The sequence below is a fragment of the Camelina sativa genome, chromosome 1, assembly GCF_030686135.1.
Source record: "Camelina sativa cultivar CO46 ecotype springtype chromosome 1, ASM3068613v1".
Classification (NCBI taxonomy): domain Eukaryota; kingdom Viridiplantae; phylum Streptophyta; class Magnoliopsida; order Brassicales; family Brassicaceae; genus Camelina; species Camelina sativa.
In genome coordinates this window covers 18086394-18092395 of record NC_141880.1, presented here as the reverse complement: position 1 = coordinate 18092395, position 6002 = coordinate 18086394, and the positions used below count along the sequence as shown (strand labels likewise).

Below are 6002 nucleotides of genomic sequence, written 5' to 3'. Positions count from 1 at the left end.
AAAGAGATGGGCCTCCTTGGACCATGAAATGAGGTGAAAAAAGGGCCTTGAAAGTGTCACTTAAGCCTCATTAAAAACCTTGTCAATAAACCCAATGGGACAAAACTTAACAAGGAAAAAAGAGTGTCTAAGCAACACTTAACCCTTCATCGAACACCCTGAGCCATGTCTTCTTGCTTCTTGTTAGCTCTTTAAGTAGACCATTGATGGCTTGGTTGAACCTCCTGGATTTTGACCTTGTTAGAGGACCCGCCGGAACGATCAATGCTTCCTCTGGTGCTTCCGCTGGTATAAGCTGCTTCTCTGATGCTTCCTCTGGTACAAGCTGATCCTCCGATGCTTCCTCAGGTTCAAGCTGTTCCTCAGGTCCGTTTGGTTTGGTTGAGCTGTACATGGTCTCATCATCCTCTCCCACTTGAAAAGGATTTGACCTTAAATCTGAATTATCAGCAAAATAAGGAAGAAGATCAGAAACATTGAAAATGCCATTAACTTTGTACTTACCTTGGAGGTCGAGTTGGTAGGCATTGTTGTTGATCCTTTTGAGCACTTGAACGGCCCATCGGTCTTTGACATTAGTTTTGATTCTTTTTCACTGGAAATTGTTTACTCCTCAGATGTACCATTAGTTGTTTTCCAACCTCAAATAGCATCCTAAAACAACCATTGGATTTATGATCATGCATCAAAATATCTCCAATTCCGTTTCTAGCAAAGAATTTGAACGAGAGAACTGCTAAATCTGGGGCTCCTCTTTTGTACCTGCAAAGTTGTCAATACCTTTGGCAAAGATCAAGTGCGTCATTATAGTCATGGATTCACTATAAACATAAAAATATATCTCAACTTGGTACAAAACACTATCCTTGTCATGTTCAGAATTTTCTTTTAATAAACCTAACCTTTTCCCAAGATTTTCTGAATGTAACAGACTGATAATCAAAGCTCTAGAATCATGAGAAAAAGATTGGGTTAAGGAATTCCTTAGCTTTATAATGCCTTGGATATTATTGATGATCATCATGGTTAATAGAAGTAGATCTGGGGGTTCTTCTTGGGTCAACATGAAGCTGCTGATATCGTGGTGCTCATTTTGATCCAAATCAGCTGGCTTAATTCGTTTATCTCCCACTTTCTTTTCAGTTTTTCTTATGCTCTTCATGACTGCTCTAAAATCTGTATTTGGCTCTTTTGACAAAGATAAGCGAATCATATATGTGTGGTCTTGGATAAGAGAATCCTTGAGAATAAAAATACTTATCTTATACTTGTTAGGTATGAGCACAAGTATTGCTTCAAGTGGTTCATCTTTGAGCATTGAGAAAGCTTCGATTATTTTTCCATGCTCCGCAAGATCTCCTACATCAAAATGAAACAGTTTAGGCACATAGGAAAAGATCTAACAAATATTCATCTAGTTGTTATCAAAATAGAGTTTTAGAATAGAGCATCCTTGAGCGATTGAAGTTGTTTTCCTAAGATACTTCCAGCTTCTAACTCCAAAATGATAAATCATCTGCTGACATATATATGGTGGTTTCTCCTTGATTTGAACAGAACATATTTCTTCTCCAAAGTACTTATGATTCTCCATGTAACCTGCTCCTTTTTTAGCACTCATGGGATAGAACAAATGCATTATACTTGAAATAGAGAAATCAAAAACATGATCTTTCACAGTTGGTTTGCAAAGCTCATTTTACAGTTAACAATCACACAACTCTTTTTCAAGCAAATATCCCATGTCAGAAAAAGGTTTAACCATTACATGATCAATTTTACTTTTAAATGGTTCCATTGCAATGCTACACAAAGAAACTCTCAAAGAAGAGTTAAATTCATGAATTTTTTCAAAAACAAATCTTTTGGCTTAGAGAACTCTTTAAAAGCAAATATTTCAAAAGTTGGAATCATTTTGTTCAAAATAGATTTTGAAACACAAAATTCTTTCACATTTTCTAAACCAAAACGTTTTTCATCGTGAGCAGAAATCATCACAAAATAATTAGAATCTGTCCTAACCAAATCAATTTCCTTACCGTGCTTTCTTGGGTAGTCACAAAGGTATGATATATGGACTGGGTTGGGCACAATGCTGATCTGCTCCAAATCACTAATCAATGGCAAACTAATTTGTTTTGTTTCTAGTGATTCTTCTTTCGTAACCAGTAAAATAGAAATTATGCTACTCGGCTGCTCCGATTCCAATTAGGTTAGTTTTTAAAGCACAAAATCAGATTGGATAAAAGAAAGATCACACTTAGCTTGTGATAGAGTCATAGTTCCAGTTGGCATAGCAACATCATCCTCAGCAATGAACTGTCTCTCCAAGCTGTTTCTCCTCGGGTCTGCCTCTGAGCTGTTTCTCCTTGGGTCCAGACTGATCCTTTCTTTCAAACTCATTATTCTCCTTTTCTTGCTCTGCTTGCTTCCATTGTCCTCCATTAGAATCTGTACATATCTCAACACTTTTGGAAAAAGACAAGTGCATCATACCAGAATTGGAATTTTCTAAACCTTTATCAATTACTTCCTTGGATTTTGAAAGTGTAGAGGACTTACATTACTTCGGTTCAGCACATGATTCAAGTGATGATTCTAGACTTTGCTCTTGAAAGATAATCAGTTCAAGGACCTTCTTTGGTTGAGATGTTGACTTAGCCTTCATCTTCTCAAATTTAATGTACTCGGTTCACGCCTCAAAAAGATATGACTGCGTCTTTGCCTCCACGGATTTTGGGGGTTTCTTTTGATCTGGGACTAAGGCTGGTTTTTTTTTTCAGGAACTGGTTGGATTGTGCCATTGGCTTGAGGAACACAGTGTAGCGCTTGTGGAGCATACTTATTCCTTAGAAGCTTTTTAAGATCTCTCCACATTGTGATATTTGGCTCCTTGTAATACCAACGGTCATCAACTTCTTGCAACCACCATTTGTAAGAGTCTCCTGTGAGTTGGGTAAGTGCAAAATCTAATCTCTCATTTCTTGGGATGTCCTTGTAGTAGAACCAATCATCCATGTTTTTCTCCCACTCAAGGTAGTCTCTTTTTCCTACAAATTTATAGAGTTTATAAGTCAGAGGAAATTTAGAATGAATCACAGATTTAGGTTTGGGAGTGTGAGAGGTAGTCTGTGGGCTGCCCCGAGTTGATCTAGATGTGTCGTTTGGTGGCTTGGGTTTAAGATCTTGGTGTTGTCTTTGATGTAGAGCACCAAGCTTTTCATCGAGCATCGTTGCCATAGCAGCTATGATTGATTTTGTAATTCTCCTTTCCATGCTAGAGGTGTTATAACTCTCTAATTTACATGTTTTTAGCATCCTTTTTTGTCCATATTTTGCATTGTTCATACCTCTAACTTAGCATTTTTAGGTCATTTACTGTAGGAATTCACTTTTAGAGCATTTAGGGTGTTGCATTTCTGCATTTGCATATATTGGATGAAAACAGGTGCTAAAGAGCCAAAAATGGGGAAAAACAAGGACAACTCGAGCATGTACCCGAAGGAGCCATCGAGCTGCAAGAACAAGTTCGAACCCCAACACGATCGAGGAGGATCCAAGAGCATGAAGAGCAACCCGAAGATCCACCCGAGGAGTAACCCGACTTCACCCTCGTGTACCCCATCGAGTAGATCATCGGGCAGGTCTGGAAAGCTAGGTCAAATGGGTTTCCATATATAAACCCCCTCTTCCCCTAGCTTGCAAAGGAGCACGCCGCAGACCCTCAAACCAGAGAGCGAGAGCCTCTGTGAGAGAACAGAGCGACTCAACATTTTTCTTCTTGTTTTGCATTTTTATTTTGAAGTTTTCTTAGATTTCTATCCTTTACTTTCTCTACTCTACTCTATCTTTTAATACAATGTCATTTTCATTCATTTTGATTGCTTTGTTATTCGCTTCTATGTCCGAGTAGTGTAGTAAAGTTTATAGGGATGGGATAGATGATTTTGTGTTCTTGATCGGTTAGGATGCTTTAGTTAATTGTAAATGATTGATAGATTTCCTTCTAGATTGGTGCTCTTAATGCTGTCAACAGACCGAAAGGTTGAGATTAGATCTAGGGCGTTTACAAATGCTACAGGCCGAAAGGAGTAGATAAAATGCTTGATTTAGCGAATGCTAGAGGTTTTCTTAACTCTGAGTAACAAAATTAGATGAGTTTAAGTCTACTGACAATAATGAATCGTTCTTAATGCATGCTTGTTCATATTGCTAGTGCGACCGTGTGGTAATGTGTTCAAGGTTGATTGTTGCTAGTGCGAAAGTGTGGTGATAAGGTCTTAGAGGTTCATTGTCTAGGAAATAATTGCTTGAGGCATGTAAGGCATCCGTACTGGTCTAGAACACTTAGGATTCGATTACCCCCATCCTTAGGAACTTTCGTATTTTATTTATTTGCATTTCTTTCACTTACTCGACTACTTACCCGATCAGGTACACGATAACCTGTATCGAGTAATACCTCGAGCAGTTCATATCTCACTTGCATACTCGATCACCTCACTCGATCATGTACTTGATTGCTTGCATCGAGTGCTTAGGTCGTGTGGTTTACTTGTATGTATTCTTTTACTTTGTTTATTTTAGGAATCGTTAGAACCAAAACCCTAATTGCTTGGCTTGACTTGCATTGTTCTGATCATATCCTTCCTGCTAGCAATACACAACCATTTGGATTGATAACCTTTTGTACTACAACTGCATAGGGGATTGATACCCTGGGTGAAAACCTGTCTATCAATTTGGCGTCGTTGCCATTTGGTTGTTTTACTTTTGCTATGTTTCGGATTTTAGCGCTTGCTAGATCAAGTTTGTTTGTTTATATTTGGTTTGGATACTGACTTGTTTGCTTTTGCATTGTTTGTTTTGAATCTCAGGTACAACCCGAGCACCCCCCCGACCCTTCACTCGATCACCTGGATCGAGTTGATCCTCGTGTACACACTCAGACACATACTTGTGCATGCAAACACGATCCAGAGGTAGCCAGAACCTGAGTCCTTTCGTCGACAACATCGACAGACCTCGGCTACTCAGACAACAACAAGTTCAACAAGAACCATCAATCATTGAGGAGACGATGAATAATCAGAACGGTCCACCAGCTCCTCAAGCAAGGACCAATATAGGAGCAGGAGATGCTCCATCTACTCACACTCAAAGGAATGGCATTGTGCCACCAGCTGTGCAGAACAATAATTTTGAGATCAAGAGTAGTCTCATCCAGATGATACAGAGCAATATGTTTCATGGATTGCCAATGGAGGACCCATTGGATCATCTGGATGAATTTGATAGGCTCTGTAGCCTCACTAAGATCAATGGAGTCAGTGAAGATGGATTCAAGCTCCGACTTTTCCCATTCTCTTTGGGAGACAAAGCACGAATCTGGGAGAAATCGCTCCCTAAGGAGTCCATCACCACTTGGGTAGCGTGCAAGAAGGCATTCCTGGACAAATTCTTCTCCAACTCCAGAACCGCAAGGCTGCGAAATGACATTTCCGGCTTTGTTCAGAGGAACAACGAAACGTTTAGTGAAGCTTGGGAACGTTTCAAGGGATACACTACTCGATGTCCACATCATGGCTTCAGTAATGCTTCATTGCTGAGCACACTTTACCGAGGCGTGGTCCCCAAGATACAGATGTTGCTGGACACCGCAAGCCATGGTAACTTCCTCAACACAGATGTTGATGAAGGTTGGGACCTAGTTGAGAACTTGGCTCAATCTGATGGCAACTACAATGAGGAATATGATCGCTCTGTGCGATCTACAGGAGAGGAAGATGCCAAGTACAAGAGGGACATGAAAGCCCTCAATGACAAGCTCGATCAGCTCCTCAACTAGCAGAAGCATGTTCATGCTATATCAGAGGAAGAGCAGTTTCAACAACAAGATGGGGAGACTATGCAACTAAAGGATGTTAACTAGATCAACAACCAAGGAAGTTACAACAGAGGCTACAACAACTACAAGCCGAACCCGACCGTGCCTTACCAAC

At 39.9% G+C, this 6002-nt stretch overlaps 1 non-coding gene across 1 annotated transcript; it reads right to left on the bottom strand.

The window, feature by feature from the left end:
• Positions 1-5482: 5482 nt before the first annotated feature.
• Positions 5483-5589, bottom strand: LOC147950072 (small nucleolar RNA R71). Its single transcript, XR_015565388.1, has one exon. It is a non-coding gene; the product is annotated as a small nucleolar RNA R71 (small nucleolar RNA).
• Between the last annotated feature and the right edge of the window lie 413 nt (positions 5590-6002).